Genomic DNA, 19,810 nt, shown 5'->3' on the forward strand with positions numbered 1-19,810 from the left:
AAAAAAAGTAGTTTTCTAGTTATGCTCCGGACAGGAAAAGGTACAAAGGGAATAACTCTTGCAATACGCTGAAAAAGAGTTATTGTTCATGTACACTGCAGTTCTAATCATATTGGGGGAGGGGGCAACGTCACCATGCTGGAATGACAACTTGTAGGGAAGAATAAGTTTCCTCATTCATCATGAAGAAGTGATATGAAATAACAATTTAACAATTTTTGTAGTACCTTAATAAACATTATCATTTCGTCTGAAAGTTGCAAACATAAATAGAGCATAATTATTGAACTGTTATATAAAAAGTGAACATTGTTTACTAGTTGAAATGCATTTATAACATGACATGCCTTGTTTTTAGCTGTTTAATAATACTAAAATGTAATGTAAAATTGCATAAAAATCTGGTCAATGGAGTTATAATATTAACTTCTTTACATGGTAAAGGAGAGTTGAAAATGGATGTTTTTAGTTGATAATGATATTAACACAAAAACAGCATGTGTCTTAATGGACAATGGCAAATTTTTCAAATATGATAAAAATAACGCATTCAAACTGAATATGTATCAGACTATGTATGAAAGAAATAATACTGTTTCTATTTTTCACAAAGGTTTCGAAATACAACAATGCACATATAAGCATAAATAGGCCAAATATGCAAAAAAATAATAGTAAACAATGTGTGAAAGTGATACTTAACACTTAAAATAATTTCTTTGTGCATTAAATGAATATATACCAGAAAAGCAATACTAAATCAAGTCCAAAATGTATAATAACATGAAGAACACCCCTTTATGAATATATTCATAACAAATCAGAGTACATGTAAACAATAATCATTTATATCATTAGTATCAAATGTGTCTAGTTTAAAGTGTGTTTTCATTTGCATTAAATTACATTGTAATATATACCAGAAAAGCAATTATAAAAATCCTTAAATGTATAAGAAACTGAAGACAACAAAGAATAACACCCATTTATGAATATCTCCAAAACAAATCAAAGGTCACCTAAACAATAATCATTCATATAATTAGTATCAAATGTGTCTAGTTTTTGTGTGTCTGTTTATTATCTTTTAATGAGCATCTTTAAAGTGAAACTCTTATTTGAAATCAATACATATGATTGTATTTATAACACACATCAAATTGGCTGATAAAACAATAACTACTTACTAAATAAAGCATTTACTGAAATATTGTTTACTGATAACAAGCTTGTGACCCTGTTTATAATAGCAGAAAGCATGACAAATATTAAATGATTGGTGATTGCTAAAAGATTTACTGTGGTCTACTATAGTATCACAAGGCAGAAATACCATGTTTTATGTCCATTCTTTTTAGCAAATTGAACTCAAGATCCTTCATTAGAAACATTGTTGTTGACATCTATCAACCCATTTAAAAAAATCTAAACAATATTAATTGTGATAAGTCTTATTTGGGAGTAAGAGTGCATCTTTAAAAATAGTGTGTGTGTTTTTTCACTTAAATATGTAACAATTCAATTTGACAAATGAGACAAAAATTTAAAAAAATAAGTTAGGAAATAGAAGTATTAATTGTACATAATACAAAACAACAAAAAAAAAATGAAAAAGCTCAATATAACAGGAACTCTTTATGAAAACAAAAACCTTAAAGGCCATAATTATTTAAACTGAATTAAGGTATAAGTAATACACACTTTTATAAAGCTTTTACCGACAACATAGTTATTATCATGGCACACTATGGGACTTTTATCCAAATTTTGAAGATTTTTTACCGTGAATTAAAAAATATTTTGTCTATATTTGATTTTTTTCACATTATCAGAGATTATGAAATAAACACAACAGTTTCTGGTAAAATAAACTTCAGTTAACAGAAAACTTAAGTTCAACCGAACATATTATTGATACACATGGAAAAAAAATCATTTTGATTGATCTTGTGAGTCTTCGGAACAGAGCAGTATTTCGATGTTTGAAAATATATAGCAGTTTTATAAATTCATAAAAAATAGTTAATAATAAGACAACCTGCTGAAATCATTTTAAATATTTTCTATGATGTATAATGAACAATTTAAAAGACAATTTATGATAGTTTACCATTCAGTTTTGAAGAATATATACATAATGTCATGTAACTATACATTTTTATAACTAATAAAATGCTTAAAAATCAACCTTTTTCTTGTAAAAATTGATAAAGCTTAATTGGACTTATTCATAAAATGTAATCATTCAAATAAATGAATTTTACTTATGATACTAACTCAGAATTCAGATTTAAAAACAATGAATGTACTTTTAAATTAAAATATGTAAAGAAACAAGAACACTCAGTAGGCGGTAATGCCCCTCCAAAAATGTCAGAGTGAATTTTAGTTCTCAACTAATGTCTTTTTAATATTATAACATGTATACAGTCTCTGTGGGTAATCGGTGTCTATTTGTTTTATTAAGTCAATGGTATTCTAACATTTAGAATTTTTCACAATAATTCTTCACTCTTCAACATTTGTAGTTTGGTTTGTTCCCATGCATTTGTAATTGTAGTGTGTGCACAGATGATAATTACTCAATGCTGAGTCAATGCTGATTTGGTTTTCATGCCCCTTCAGGTTCTTTACCAATCTAGAATGTTTAGTGCTGTAAAAGAAAAAAAAGTTCTTTCTAACTAATTAGTATAGATAATAATCAGGGTGTGTATACCACGTGATAAATGACGTCATATATGCTACATCGGAAGGCAAATATGTGCTTAAAATGAAAACTTAAATCAGAGATAACTTTTCATTCACAGCACCATTTGGAATGACACAAAGGGCAGTCTATGCCGCTTAAAGAGCCCAGCATTTGTTTTATTTCCGAAATTTGATGAGGTCATTAGTTTCATCAAACACTTCGACAAACCTGTTTCCAAAATAATGTTTTGACAATGCTCCGTCAGACGGCCGTATTGTGAAAAGGTTTGTCGAAGTGTTTTAAAAAACTAAAGTCGTTATTACATTCTGGTAAAAGACTGAAGGTGGGGCTCCGTAAGCGGCGTAGACTGCGCTTCGTTTTATTTAAAATGGTGAAGAAATAGTGAAGTAATCTTTGTTTAAAGTATTTTTTTTAAATCAAAATATTGCCTTCCGACGTAGCATTTATGACGCAATTTATCACGTGGCTTACATACACTGATAATACTGCCATACATATACAAAATAAAATATAAACAGTTTAATATTTCTCGACATTATTTAAAAAAACCCACAGCAAGCTGATACATACATGTATATAATATAAGAAAATTACTAAATTTATCCATAAAATTCATCATAATCACTATCACCACCACCACCACCACCACCACCACCACCACTGGATTATTGAATACAGTGAGTTTATAAAACAACAAACACTAACTCAAATATGTTTTATATGAAATACTCACATCATCTCTATCAGATGTGACTGCCTTGTGGATAGACATGGATGTCAAATCTGTCTCAATGATCCAACAAAGTATTTAATGCAGGCTGGAATTCTTCATATAACCCCGATTTGTTGACTTAGTAATATTTAGTCATTTTCCTGCCTGAAAGAAATTAGACTTCTGATTATCAACCAACAGAAACTACAACAGTAAAATACAAATGCACATGTATTAATTATACATTCTGCACTAATATCCGTTTTAGCCAAGAGTAAGGGTTGGTAGGCACAAATGTGTAGTTGTTTTGCATATGGTTGATAATGATTCACAACAGTATGGCGTTCAACGAGACCTACACCAAGCAAATGAATGTCGCTTGTGTCCAAGCTGTCGTGGCTTCCAGCCCGAAACCATGTACATCTTTTCTTACAGGTTTATTTTGAAAATATGCAGTTTGTAAACAAATAATGGGTATGTTCATGTATTATGGTATGTTAGAACACATCATTTTTAAACAAAATCTTAAGTCTATTATTTTTCTAAGATAAAACAATCAAATAAAAGATTACATACTCATATCATATACATAAATGATGTACATAAGTACATTTAAAAATATGTAACATGTACATAATGCACCAGTCAATTGTAACCACGCCCCCCCCCCCCCCGCCCAGGTCTGGGGATATGCCGGGGAAACGGGCTGTGTTTTTACCTTTCAGGTGGCCTCGCAGTGCCGGGTGAATGCGGTGGTTTTGTCTTTGAGCAAAATATAGCAGGGAATATGCCTTACCTAGGCTCCCTGGGGTACGGGGGCATATGGCGGGGATTTGACCATCAGTTCGTCCCCACAGGACGAGGATTTTACCCGGGGTTGGCTGGACCGAAAGTCAAAGTCCCAGCTTTTCCTCGGACCTGGGGGGGGGGGGGGCGTGGTTACAATTGACTAGTGCATTATATTAATTAGATGTAAAGTATGTAACATGTATATTTATAGTACATGTAAAAATATTAACACGCTGTCTTAACATTTAGCAAAATGATTTAAGAATTCCAAAGATAAATTAAAAACCAAACTTTTTTGAACACATAAACGTACACAACTACTCAAGGATACTTACATGAATAGCCCTTTGATACGAATATCCCAGTTCCATGCTGATTGTTGACATTCGTTTTTTCGACAGAAAATCTTCTCTTAGTCTTACGCGTATAATTCACTTATAATCCATGTTTTACTGTAATGACTCAAATTGTTAGATGTATCGTAATCAACTGTCAATGTGCACTTTTAGTGTTTACTTATTTTAAACGTATATTCATGAGAAAGCATCACCCAGTTTCCAACTATTAAACGACGATGTAGAAATTCAATTATTGACTTATGAATAGCGGGGAAATACCTTCTGGTTCTAAAAATTGCAACATCCGGATATCCGATATGTGTAGTGTTCTAAAAATAAAACAACTCGGGGGCAATCGTAATAAAAGTTTACTAATGTCACCTTCAACACATTAACAAATAAAGTTAGGTGAACATTTAATTCCAATATCGATTAAATTAAAGAAAACAGCTGCGGCGCCAATCAAGGGAAGCAGACAACACAAAACATTAGAAATGCAGCAGACAACTCTCTTCACGAATGTTGAAATATTCACAGGGCTACATTATTATCTATCTATCTATCTATCTATCTATCTATCTATCTATCTATCTATCTATCTATCTATCCATCTATCCATCTATCCATCTATCTATCTATCTATCTATCTATTGGAGCGTCATACAATACATTCAATTGTTTTTGTGATATGTCTAAATCAGAGGACTGTTAATATGATAAAATTAATCATTACCAAGTGTGGTATTTACTTAAAAGAACACTTTGCAGAAAGAGTACAGTTAGATATGTTCGGGATTTCTGATCTACATATAAATTGTATATAAGAAACGATTCAGATTTCGCTCGCTTATATTTGGTAACTGGTAACTAAAGAAACATAATCTACTTTTTGCATCTATTCCGTTAAGTCGATCGAATATTATATTAGGCAAAAATAAAATAATCTCACACTTGTCCACAAACAAAACACATTATACATGCGCTTGGCCTTAACTTCCTTATTTAGACGTGGGATCCCACGACAATCATTATGAGTCGATTAAATAGAGATTTCTGAAAATCAACTTTCGGTTTCGTTAGATAGTTTTTGTTTCATGTTTACATTATTGAAAGCACACAAAGTAAATAAAACCATAACGAACCTCAGACATTGCCTGTCATAATCATTTTAAGTTGAAATATTCGAATAACCGTTACTTTTTATTAATAATGTAATTAAATGATAAGTGTTCTGCATGTTATAACAAGTTATGATGTAATAACATTTGTTCTCACTGCAAAACTAATATAGTTGCAAAATCCGCGGAAGAAATACTAACTTTCGCTTTCGCATATATCATTTTGTTTGTTTGTGGAAGAGTTACACGCGTAATATGTGCAAGCTGTACTGAAATAAACAATCTCTTACCTTGCATTGATCAGTTTAATCCCAGGCTAAAACAAACCCATTATCTGATTTGAAAACATTAAATCAAGCGAGATCCCAGTGATTTTTGTAATAATTTGGGGAAGGTGAAGATTTCTGATAATTTAATTTTGATTTTAGATTAAATTATCATCATATTGTCAGTTAGTTGTTTTAGGACCAAAAATTTTGCATTAATATGAGAAATTGAAATGAAAAAAGAGATACTTAAAGTTTACTTTTTACTTTCAAAACATTTAGATTTATTAGATATGTATAATAAATGAAGTTTTCTGCAGTTGTTTGAAAAGTTTTACTTTAAAATACGACGGAAAAACATGGACAATTTTGAACATTAGTTAAAGTGACGTCAATACATACACATGTGTAACAAACACAAATTTTGAGTGATAAACCTTTAACTACTTACAAAATAATGCATTTATGGAAATAGTTATATATGATAACAATATTTTAACCGTGTATTAATAGCTGAACGCGCTCATATATTTATTGACGGGTGACTGATGTGTCCTAAAAAATTACAGAGATCAATGATCGTCTCATAAGGTTGAAATACCGTGTTTTACATGTATGCACCTTTCTTTCATTTTAAACCCGATATCCTTCACGAGGACCATTTCTTTCGCTATTTATTCACCATTTTAGGTAAATTAAAATTATTGTATTAGATGTACATCTTATTTGTGAGTAAGAGTGCATCTTAAAGTAATTGGATGTACGGTCATATGACGTTTGCATGCCTGGGAACGCTATACAGATGTTGTTTAATTCGAAAAAGAGACAGAATATTAAAAGTCAAAAAGTAGATCATTTCACGCCTGATTTCGGTTAAAATAAAGAACACAAATAGAAACTGCCTTCCCTTTATCTATATCCCTTTTTCGGTTAATTATGTTGCATAATAGTAATCAGCATTCACTGCTCTTTCAATTAAAGGGCTAGACACCAGATGGTTCCAAAATTGGCAAATTAATTTCTTCCACAAAACTAGACTAGAAGTGTCAATACGAGCCAAATGATGAGGCCGATGATATATCATTTTACGTGATTAAAGATGTCGCTGTCTCATCTAAGTTTACCCGTTTAAGAATAGCGCATAATGGTTTACCAGTTTATTGTGTGTATATTTAGCATGTGAAAGGTACGTGAAGCAAAACCCATTCAAATAAAACCAAAATTATATGTTGTCTCGAGAAATGAAAAGTTGACATATACAGTCGAACCCCGTTGAAAGCGGGAAAACATACGTTCAGTTAAAAGCATTCGGTCCTTAACATTCAGTTCGAATCATCGAGGAATTCGAGCAAAGCGAGTTCGAGCACACGGGGTTCGACAGTAAACGATAAATGGAAAACCATATTTGTTTATCGTATAACTTAAACTTATAAACCAGAACGTGTTTATTATTTATGAAAAGCTATAACTCATACATACTAAGGAAGGAATTATTTTTGGTTTCTGGATTGGATAACCATGTTTACAGAACAATCGGAATATATGATTTCAGACAGAACACACATTTTTGTATGATGTTATTTTTTATGAAACCGGACCCCTGGTTTATTGCTATGACCATTGTTATTGTCGTTAATATTGTCATAGCTGCTTATGCTTCTTATACTGTTACATGATTATGTGTTGAAATATATAAATGCCCTACCAATTTATTTTTGTATTAGTACAAGGCATTTTGCATGGATGAATGTAGAAATATACTACATGCTAATCTTTATTTTTTTAAATAACAGTCCAATATGTTATTTTGTACACTCTTTAGTTATACATGTGTGTAGTAACAGAGTTACAGTCGAACCCCGTTGGTTCGAACTCGTTTGGCTCGAATTCCTCTTTGCCTCGAACTAGTGATGGGCCGATGATCGATTATAATCGAAAATTGATCGGAAAGCTTCAAAATCGGCGATAATCGATTATAAATTATCATAATCGATTATCGCGGAACATCATACAAATTTATCAAGGGAGGTTACTCAGTATTCATTTACGATTTTTTTTTAATCTTGCCGACATTTCCGCTCATTTTTCTTTGGGTACAATTCGTAAGAATGGCAGACGACAATGACGATATGCTGTACAATTATCCGGGTGGGAAAGCAAAATCTAAAGTCTGGCTCTTTTTTGCATTTAGAAAAATCAAACCAGGACCTCCAACCAAAGAAAACCTTGACATAAGCAAGGCGTATTGTTGCCTAAATGCAAAAAGGCTTACGCAAAATAGGTATACAGTAACTAGATCACAGGTGATGAGCAAGAAGAGATGTAGAATGAACCCATATCTCATTGACCAGACAATATTTCTAAACAAACATTTACTGGTAGATTCATACTGGTGACTTTGAAATTTCTGATGTATACATTTCAGTTTAATGTTTTTTTCTTTTTAACTTAAAAATATAAAAAAAATTATGTTTTATGTTTGTTAGTTTCCTGAAAAATGAATATGTAAGTTCTATTGTTTGGTTTATATATTCAATTCAGCTTACATAGACGAAGTGATACCCATTACCTTCAAGTATATCACTAGCAACCACTGCTCTATAATATCCGTTTATAGCCGATGTCTAATCGGTTGATGGTCTCCGATTGTAACCGATTATCGATGGTAAAATTCAACCGATTGCCCATCACTACCTCGAACTGGATGTATAAAAAACGATTTCCATTAACTGAATATAAAAATTCTCGCTTGGCTCGATTATTCCGAGGCTCGAAGTATTTTCGCCGATCCCTGTAAGATCGAGCCAACGGGGTTCGACTGTATTGTGAAGTTTAATGCGAACGAACCTCTTATCTAAACATAACAAATATTCATAACTAGTTAAGTATGAGAGTCATAGTGTGTCACTTAAGTACATTCGTATCATATACTTTGCTTGTAACGTTATCTCAAGGCATAAGGACCGATTGTTTTATACATGCACTCTTACTCCAAAATAAGAATTACCCCAATAAATACAAATGTTTTAATAACCAAAAATGATGAAAAAATGTCGAAAACAATGCTTCATATAAAGGATTCAGAGTTTAATTTGAAAGAAAGGTACAGAAAACACGATGTTCAGTAAAAAGCATTCGGTCCTTAACATTCAGTTCGAACCATCGAGGAATTCGAGCAAAGCGAGTTCGAACCAACGGGGTTCGACTGTAAACGATAAATCGAAAACCATACTTGTTTATCGTATAACTTAAACTGATAAACAAGAAATAATTTATTATTTAAGAACATTTATAACTCACACAGCGGACTAAGCAAGGATTTCTTTTCGGTTTTCGGATTGGATAGCCATGATTACTGACCAATCGGAATATATAATTTCAGACAGAACAAACATTTTTGTATGATGTTATTTTTTTTATGAAACCGGACCCTGGTTTATTGCTATGACCATTGTTATTGTCGTTAATATTGTCATAGCTGCTTAGCTGCATATGCTTCTTATACTGTTACATGAGTATGTGTTGAAATATTTAAATACCCTACCATTTTTTTGGTATTAGTATAAGGCATTTTGCATGATTGAATGTAAAAATATACTGTTAATCTTTATGTTTTTTTTTTAATAAATCGCTCCCCGATTGATCGGTTTCAGAGCTTTACATGAAAGGAAATCATAACACTGCTTAAGGCGTTCATAGAATATATGTTTATTTATGAGGGTATACAGTTGATACATAGCCTCCTTAGCATAGTAGGTAAAATAAATTTATTTCTACAAAATACAAATTCAACATAACAATATGTTAAAAACATAGTAATATATCCATAAAAAATACAATAGCATCGTCACAACAATCACACATTCTTAATATTTTTTACGTATAAAATATGTGTATTTTATATTGTTTGATCGTGTTTTCTTTGATATTGTCAACACCTTAACATCCACATTGGAACGGTTAACTAATAACTTAAACTTCTTTGACTCCAATATGTTATTTTGTACACTCTAGAGTTATACATGTGTGTAGTAACAGAGCTACAGTCGAACCCCGTTGTTTCGAAATCGTTTGGCTCGAATTCCTCTTTGCCTCGAACTTGATGTATAAAAGCGATTTCCATTAACTAAAGGTAAAAATTCTCGCTTGGCTCGATTATTCCGAGGCTCGAATTATTTTCGCCGGTCCCTGTAAGTTCGAGCCAACGGGGTTCACCTGTTTTGTGAAATTTAATGCGCACGAACCTCTCATTTAAACATAACAGCTATTCATAGCTACTGAAATATGAGAGTCAAAGTGTGTCACTTAAGTGCATTCGTATCAACATGTACTTTGTTTGTAACGTTATCTCAAGGCATAAGGACCGATTGTCTTATACATGCACTCTTACTCCCAAATAAGATTTAACCCAATAAATACAAATGTTTTAATAACCAAAAAGGCTGAAAAAATGTCGAAAACAATGCTTCTTATGAAGGATTCTGAGTTTAATTTGAAATAAATGTGCATAAAACACTGTACTTCTACCTTATGAGACTATAGTAGAAAACTGTAAATCTTTTAGCATTCACCAATCATTTAATATTTTTGCGTTTTCAGCTATTAAATACATGGTTACAATCCTGTTACTAGTAATAAATACTTTCCATAAATGCATTATTTAGTAAGTAGTTTAAGATTTATCACTTAAGATTTATGTTTATTATACATGTGTGTGTATTGATTTTGAATATGAGTGTCACTTTAAGCAGTTGGTTCAACATGATCATGTCTCTTCCGGAATGCAAGTTTCCAATTACCCCAATTTGGGTAAGTTAATTTTCGACGTTTCTTTCGACTTCTACCTACATCGACAACATCTATTATCTTCGGAATGGGCCCTTTTTCCAAGCGCTTCAATGCCTTTTTTCGGAAAACAAACAGCGTGTGCTCTGTAACATAGTCCTCTATCTGCCGAAGCATCACAGTCTTTCCACAATATTTTCGGAATATTGTGTTTGCTAGTTCCTCTTCGTCTTGCGTATTTCCAAGATGGAGTGGAACTCCCTGATTCAGTACCTTATAATCAGACATTTTGAATGTTCCTTCATACTGAGAGCATGTGTTAAACGTTTTTTTCATTGCCCTGAATGCCTTACTATGATTGGCAAAGTGAATGAGATGGTATATAACACTATTATTTTTCCCTCTCATCTCATAGAATTGTGCATACTTTGATCGTGTGCGTTCTTTCATATGTTCTATATAACTCTTGGTGCAGGATTTTGGATTTTCGGATGTTCTACCTTCCGCGTTTTCTCTTACGATTCTCACAAACTCGTCATGATTTCCTCTAGGCGTTTCAATGCCATACAGTTCTGCAACAGACCCTGCATGTCTTTGACAAAATCTATTCACGTAACCGCTCATAAACGATATCAAAACCTCACTAGTTTGGTCAATAAAATCCTGTACATGTTGCATTGGAGTATGGCTGTAACCGAAAGGATCAAGGATAGTCAATGTCATTGAGTTAGCAACAAACTGAGGCTGGAATTCACCGAACGTTTTTCTGTCAAGATGTATTGTAAAAGGAAACTGGGGATTAATCACCCTGATGATAAAATTTCCGTCGATTTTGAAAATATTAAAATGCTCACGTGAACAGAAAAAAGCTTTCATGTACATCAGTATATTCCTTTTCAAGGCTTTGAAGTATTTCGGATTGCTCTCCACGAGATAAATATGTGTTCTTCTGGTGTCGCCTGACCCCGCATCCCTGATCTCTCCTTCGTCCTCTTCGTTACTTTGGTGATTTAATCGACCGATAGCAGCTCCATGTAGTTTATTCCATGTAGTACCTTTCTTTTTTAGAGATGTTTTCACATCTATATAATTGCAGTAAAACTGCAAGACCACCATCAATATAATCAGCGGAGAGCCATAGCTTTCTATTTCTTTTCCCCAATTACTCACATATCTCCCTTTTCCAGCAAATCCATCAATGACCACAACGTCTAATTTAGAATATAAGATCTTTGCTACATATCCCTGAAGGTATTTCTTGTATATCACTCTTTTCAGCAACCCATGAGGAGAGTCTTTCTTGAAGAAATCATCCATTGCAAACACTTATCTCAACTCTGATCAAGTCGTTTAAAAATCTGCTTTTATACATATCAAGTTATGAGGAGGGATTCCAGGCGCGCAATAGCATTAAAATCAGACCATATTTATATGTCGTGCGCCTAATTTACTGCACCTGTTTTTCGAAAATGTGTAAAAAAAACCCAGAAGCAATCTAGCGACTGCTCCATTTTTTCCCCTCAGATTAAAAGCAAAAGAGGTTTATACGAATATTGTGATGACAAATATACATGTTATCGTTTAAAGAATCGGTGTAGAAAATGAAAGGGTTAAATAACTGATTACTACGTGTGATATTATCTTTAAATTACGATTAGGCTGCAAAATAGAGATCATATATCTGTTCGGGATTTTCGTATCAAATATTGACGCAATTGGTAAAATGATTTTCGGCTCATCAATTGGAATCCCAAAACAATCATATGATACCATTAGATAAAGATTTCTGAAATTGAAGGTTAATCATTGCATTTTTGCATTATTAGTTTTACTACATGACAAATAAAATCATAACGAACGATAAACATTGCCTACATATTCTTTTCCGTATTTATTATTTTTCTTCCGTGTTACCAACCAAGCCGCTTTTGTTGGACGATGCGATGATAAATTGAGTAGTTCGACCGGACTTAGCGACCCATTACCCTTAATAACTTCCGTGTTTTCAGGGTGTCCATTATTGCGACATAAGGTTCGATTGGTTAACCATTAATGGGCCAATCTATGCCATAACTGTTTACTTATGGGGTACCATTCACTGATTACTGGTAGCAAAACCTCTAAATTGCATAATGTACTCTGACGGTTGATTGTTAAAACTAGTTCACCGGTAAAACAACTGAAATCGATAAAACGTTGAAGAAAAGTAAACAAGTGGAATAAAATCTCCAGTGGAATAAAATCTCCATTAAACGCAAAAAGAACAAACTGTGCATCCCTGGTTAGACACAGAAAAACGCTTAGCTATCGTATTTATATTTCGTAGTCCTTAAACATTAACTTGCTATTATTTCGTTTTTGAATATTTCCGGATTTTATCAAGAAGACAAACCTTTAAAATGAGTTCCTTCGTCGACGTGTATTATTTCAAGATGAATGCCAAACCCTTAAGAGGAATCGTACGCGAATTGACCATACAGATGGCCAAGTTCCGTCTCCTTACGAATCAGGAAGACGCCACCTTATACTAAAAAATGGTCAAACGACCCAAAAATCAAGGCAAAATCATCCGACTGAAGATTGTTCTGAAATAAATTTTGCTGACTGGCACAGATTTGGGAAATGATCTCAAAATATCTGACCGACAAAAGCCGAACCAAGCTTCATTATAGATCGTGAACTTCGGATAAAGTAAATAAAGGTCCTAATCAGCATAGAACACGGGGGAACATGCAGATATATAAACTTTATCTGATTTGTATCACATATAAAATCATCAAGAGGGATCCCATTGAAATTTATAATGATTATGTCAGGTTAAGATTTCTGTGAGCTCATTTTTAATTATAAATTATTGATAATTATTATCATTAATGTGTTTTATCAAGAAGTGTAAAACCTATTTTAGATGTCTTATGTATTTCGGCTACGATCCGTATACTATAAATATACCCTTCAATTTACCAGCATATGAATTGTTCTGCGCTATAATACCCCGATAGTTTTTCACGATCCGTATATTTTACGACGTTTCATTGTGACCATATTTATTATTTGACATATCATGTTTTGTCAGGAAACTGTTATTTACATATTTACGACAATAAAGAACTCTGTCTGTCTGACGTATTCTATAAATATACTCCTCAGATTACCAGCATATAAATAGTTCTGCGCTGGGATACCCTGATTGTTTTTCACAAAGTTTAATGATAGAAAGGATGATATCATTTATATCGGATGCATTGTAAGAAAGCTTGAAGTTGATATGAAATGAATAAAATTGGCTGGAAACACCGCCTGTTATTTGCCTATAATTACACGCTAAAATTGATTGATTCATTGATTGTCTGCTAGTAATCCGGTAGCGTTACGCCCCAGCGTCTAATTTCTAGATGTCGGATTAAAATACATATAAAATGTATATAGAATGGGTCAACCGAGAATTTATTTACTGGATGACCCCACTTTTGTCATTTTTAGAACATAAAATGCAAATGAAAAAAAAAAAATGCTGACAAATAATATTTTATTGTGAAATGTTTACATTACAATTAAGATTATCCACATGGTTCACCATGAACCACCTTGCATATATATTTTCGGACGGAATTGCTTATTAACGCAATTATATAATAATTGAAAAATACGTGAAATTTGTCGACAACGCTTATCATGCTATACATTACTGGATTCATTTAAAATACTAAACGGTTTTATCAAGGGAAAGAACCAAGTCTCTTACTTGAATATGACATATACATTTAGTATTACCTCAATTTAATGATTAATGGTACACGTATTCTATATACGCCTTTATTTTTGACTGTGTTTTGTGATAAATACCACCAACGGTGTCAATCACATTGACTATATAGTAGTTGCGTTTACTTTGACCCCCAACATTACATTAATAAGAAAAAGTTATGATAAAAAGGTGAAAAATCGCTTATGATGATACACTTGTTTATTTCACGACTGACACGTAACTGATGGAGGTCTGTTAAGGACGATCGGATCGATGATACATTTGTTATTTAAATGTTAAACACGTAACTGAAGTTTTTGATGACTGGATAGATATTTCTTTATATGCAATCGCTTAATAGCGAGCAATTTCAAGCAGTTTCAACACACCTTAAAATGATAGAAAACGCGTCTTCAGTAAGTGATATTTACAGAAATGTAAATAGTTTCGTTAAAAGTATTGCCAATATTTGCAAGTCTTTATTTTCTAGTAATATGTATGCAAAACACCAAAGGCATATAACATAAAATCACAAACAATAAACATGAAAGAACTGTCTGTAGTATAATATAAATAATACCCTCAGATTACCAGCATAATAATAGTTCTGCGCTTGGATAGCCAGATAGTTTCTCACAGAGCTAAACACTAGGAAAGATGTTTTTCCTTATATCGGATGCATTGTATGATAGCTTGAAAATCTATTGACTTGAATCAAATAATATTTGCGTGTAACACCGTCTGCAGTTTGGCCTATTATTACTCCCTAAACAACCATACTCTGACCAGATAATTATCAAAGCACTGAAAGTGCTGAGGGTGGTTCTGATTAAAGCAGGCAGCAGGAGTGGTGCAAATGGGAATATAAACGTCAGTTATGTGGTAAGAGTAGAGTGAATCGGACAATACGACATCACAAGTTTGTGTTTTCTGTGAAAAAGTACCTTGTATGGCAATTCAGGACTGTCACAATTTAAATAGGGCAATCCTAGGCCAGAGAGGGCGCTTTTGGTGCTTATTGGATGAGTTTTACATTCATGCCCTGTTTGATATAAAAGTGTTTTCGTTATTATTATTTATAGTGCATCAAATAACAGTAAACGGAGCAATAATGCTTTTTATCTGTAACGAATCTCAGGACAATTATATAATAGAATGTGTAACGCTTTGCTATCATAATTGTAAAAAACAGTACCAAAGTGTAAAAAAAAAATTGTGTCTGAGACGGGTTCGAACCCGTGTCGCCAAAATTGCAGACCAGCCTCATATCCACTGAGCTACGACGGCTTACTATAGTTGGGTGACATAATTAAGCTATACACCTACCTCGGTAATATCACGTGATAACACCGACTAGCCAATCACGCATAACGAATAAATTCTACCTGGTAGACATAACCAGTAATCTTCTTTAAAGGAAAAATACGATATAAATGCTAAACTTAAATACATTGTAAACTATGTGTTACTTCAGTTAGTAAGTTTCAATGCATTGTACACATCGATGCCAAGTTTATGTCAGTTTTCGACATTTTTCTCTTTTTTCGCTATTTTATCATACAGAGTACAGCCCCTTTAAATCGGCGAAATTGAATTAATTAGAAATATGTCATCAGATTTTGTTTCTGACACGCAAACCTGTGGTCATAAAAGCTCTAATGTGTATCATTGATATGTGTTCTGTTTAGATTTTTAGCTCGATTATGAATATAAAACTGCAAAATATATCAACACCTGCCGTTTGTTAAAATCAATTTAAAAAAAACAAACCCATGCGTGTGGAAATTGTTCCATAAATATACCAAAAACCTACCCATGAATCGAATAACCCCCGAACGTGAAACAGTTTCTTCTTGGGATTCTTTAAATTAGCCGAGCGTACTCCAAAGAATGAATTTTCGGGCAAGTCATCTACACAAAAGTTCATGCGCACACACAAACTCTTTAATAAATATTGTTGTTAACAGAGTACACGGTGTTTTACGATTGCTTTACGTCTGTGTTTAAATAGTTCCGGAGACCATAGTAGCCTGTTTTTAAAACTATGATATATAGATTATGAGTTCGGATGTATTCACGTAAAAATGTTTTGTTCTGTTAATATCATAGAATTGTTTTCGGACCATCTATTTTGTTAGGTGTTCTTATTATAATGACACCAAACCGTTACGTTATTTCATACAGTTTCAACACAAATGTAAAACAACGCAAAGGTTACAACATGATGTGGACATTTGGACTAAAACTCTATTTATCCAAAATTCTCAAACTATACTTAAATACATATAATTATGTGGGTATGTTTTGTTCTTTTGTTGAATTTTAAGTAGCATGTGACCGCACATATACTGAAGAATTATCTTTGATTTACAACTAACTAAACTCATAACAAATTGTTTTCTTCCTGTTAAATTATCAATATGCATTAACAAAAGCCTCTTTCAGTCCACCTCAAAAGCCTCTCACAAAGCTTCGAATGCGAAGATGATCTAATGATCTAAGGGGGAAAATATTTGGACTGTGTTCGTGTCAATTTCGTTTCATTTGGCAAACAAAGTATTTTCTCATTGTTTTTGCATTTGTTTCCTTCTTTCCAATCATAAATAACATGCCTTAGTTTGTAGACGTTATGAAACATATCCTTATATAGTAATAATGCAATTTGAAAATTGAAATATGAAAAATGTATACATACGAAACTGCCAAAGCATCAGCGGACATAATCGTGGAATCCTTTGCATGGATAACAAGTGAATTTATACTTTTATCAGGTATGAGTTATATTATAATATCCACTATACATCATCCTTATAGGATCATAAATGTGCATATAAATATTTTGTATTAAGAATAACTGGTAAAATATAACTAATATAGAGATGTGGGCATACGTTTTTGAATTGTGCATCAACAGCGAAAACAAAACTGTACACGCATCATCTAGTATAAATAAGCTGTGTAAAGTTAATTACTGTTGTAAGTTGCCATTATAAATTTACAATATTTAATGAATAGTACATAAGATGATATATTGTAACGGTGTATTCAATTTTTCCAGTGAAACATTATTTAATATATATCCATGAATTGTAATTCCATATTAAAGTTTTGGTCTTAAGAAGACCGACACTTAAATGAGTCTTATGATCAATTTATGGTGACAGGTCATCCAATATGCATCATATATCATTCGTTAATACTTACTTAATAGCCAATAAAATGACCGAAAATAAATCTTACCTGAAATAATAATAGTTTGTATATTTGTTTTTTTTAAATGAAATGAGGCTTTAAATTTCTTATACAATCTTTAAAGGCCTGGAGAGTAGAAACCAAAGAAAGAGCACACATGTTGATCACATTTAAGAAATATAAACGGTAACTAATCAACATTTCTTTCGATTTGTAGGAACGAGAAGACGGTTAAAATAATGAAACAAAAAATAAATCATAAATTCAATTTCATTTCATTGTTCTTTTATTATCGTTAATTTCAGAACAGCAAAACATCTATGTTGGTAATAGTTAAAGAACATCATCGGCTTTATCTATGATATCAAAGCACGCTACAATTCAAGTCGGTAAAAATGACACGGAAGTGGCATTAAAGGTTATTGCTATCGTAACACCATTATGTCTTGGTTATGTTAATCTACCAAATTTAAATGTCTAATCTTTATAGAGCCAGCTTCACGAATTTACAAATGGCGAATATTGGACAGTTTCTGAGCTTTTTGATGCTCGTCATAATCCACATAAGAACATTGCAAGGGTCTACAATCGGAAACGACGTAGAAATACGGGAAAAAAATAGTCCGGATCGAAAATAAATTCGATCGACAGGAACAAATGTGGACAGCCACACTGGTAGGTTACCGACAGGAACTTCATTACCTACGAGCGGAGAACGAGGCTTTAACTGTTGCTGCAAATCCTGGTATGTAGTCAATTTTTGTTCGGATATTTTCAAGTGGGTTTTACACTGATCAATCAAATTAGATATCAGTCAGTTCCAGGTTTCTGGACAATGTTCAAGGCTGTGCAATTTAAAAAGGTACTGTATCTAGCCAATAAATGGAAACAAATTATTTCTTCATATATTGATACATGTCTTATTTCTGATCCATTTTTAGCGTTTGTTTCCATTAATTTTTCTGATGAGAATAATATATATGGATACACTCTATAAGAGTATATGTTTCTAACAAAGAAACAACTACAAAGTGTTGCTCCATGTTGAGGTTAATGAGTTATTGTGTAATAACTTTATAACAACTCGTCTGGTAAGTATAATATATACAGACCGTACGTGGTAGCTATTTGCGAATCACTACTAGTCCAGTACATGCAACGGAACGAGTAAACGTCGTAGTTGGCCTTCATTCACAATCTCACTTACTCTCACCAAAACGATTTCTTTTGCATTACCGTTTATCTAGCACGAGAACATAAACTGCAACCTGAATAACGTTATATGAATAAGTATATTATTGATACACACAGTACATATACCTGGATGACGTAGCACTTAATAATAGTTCATAGGTACGCGCACAAGTACTGTTCCGTAATACTTTCATAATATCACAACACGTTACATAGCTAAACATTACCTAATAGTCGTCACGTGATGTACGCATTCACTAGAATGCTAGTCTTTATACGAAAAAAACAAAATTTTAAATTTATTATCACTACACGTTTTTGCATTTACACTTTGCAGAGGGAGAAGTCGTTGCGTTCAAGGCGATTCATGCAAGAGATCGGACAGTGGATAAAGGTCAAATACTCGTGTTCAAAGACTATGTCATGAATCACGGTAACGCTTATGACAACCTGACGGGAATCTGCGTGGCTCCAACAAAAGGTCTATATTTGTTTAGTGGACAGATCTGCACTGAGGTGGGACAAACCCTTTTCTTTGGACTGATGGTCAATTTCAATGCGTATATGAGAGACCTACCCCATGATACTAGCTCTAGAGAGTGTTCTACATTCACAGAGCCAATCGTTTTGAGCGAGGGAGACAGAGTCTGGGTGCAGGCATTTCGTGATAATGAGAACATCTACGAAGACGAACATAGATGGAGCTCTTTTGCTGGAATTCTTATAAGAAATCTATAAGTATACTTGATATGTCGCATCTCTGTACATGAGACTTTAATATGGACGAACTAGTAAAACCCAATTTGACCAGAATTTTCTCGAATATTCTTTTGTAATGCTCTTTATTTTTGTTTTTCTTTTGTTTCTTGGAGGACGGCGGGTTATGAAAGGGCAATTGCTGTAATTTTCCTTAGATCTATATTATTACCTTTTTATGTAATGTTATCGCATTATGTAT

General features: G+C 32.9%; 1 long non-coding RNA gene across 1 annotated transcript; it reads right to left on the reverse strand.

Annotated features, from left to right (window-relative positions):
- Nucleotides 1–287: 287 nt before the first annotated feature.
- Nucleotides 288–4,781, reverse strand: LOC128206866 (uncharacterized). Its single transcript, XR_008256606.1, has 3 exons — nucleotides 4,547–4,781; nucleotides 3,444–3,587; nucleotides 288–2,653 (listed from the first exon to the last, which is right to left on the reverse strand). It is a non-coding gene; the product is annotated as an uncharacterized LOC128206866 (long non-coding RNA).
- Nucleotides 4,782–19,810: the final 15,029 nt, after the last annotated feature.

The sequence above is a fragment of the Mya arenaria genome, chromosome 10 (assembly GCF_026914265.1).
Source record: "Mya arenaria isolate MELC-2E11 chromosome 10, ASM2691426v1".
Taxonomy (NCBI): Eukaryota; Metazoa; Mollusca; class Bivalvia; order Myida; family Myidae; genus Mya; species Mya arenaria.